This window comes from Larimichthys crocea, chromosome VIII (genome assembly GCF_000972845.2).
Source record: "Larimichthys crocea isolate SSNF chromosome VIII, L_crocea_2.0, whole genome shotgun sequence".
Classification (NCBI taxonomy): Eukaryota; Metazoa; Chordata; class Actinopteri; family Sciaenidae; genus Larimichthys; species Larimichthys crocea.
In genome coordinates this window covers 32,576,291-32,576,493 of record NC_040018.1, presented here as the reverse complement: position 1 = coordinate 32,576,493, position 203 = coordinate 32,576,291, and positions in this window count along the sequence as shown.

Genomic DNA, 203 nt, shown 5'->3' with positions numbered 1-203 from the left:
CTCACGGCGGATTGCACCATTTGCAAGGCCCTCTAACAACTTTTGTTAATACCATTTTCTTCATCACATTGCGCATGCTTTTATATCCACCCATATAATTGCAAACACGTGGGTGTGTTAATTGTTTATAAGTGTGTCTCCGATGTGCACATCACTCTGGTGACTACTTGTTTTCACATTATTAACAGTTTCCCAGCGTCACC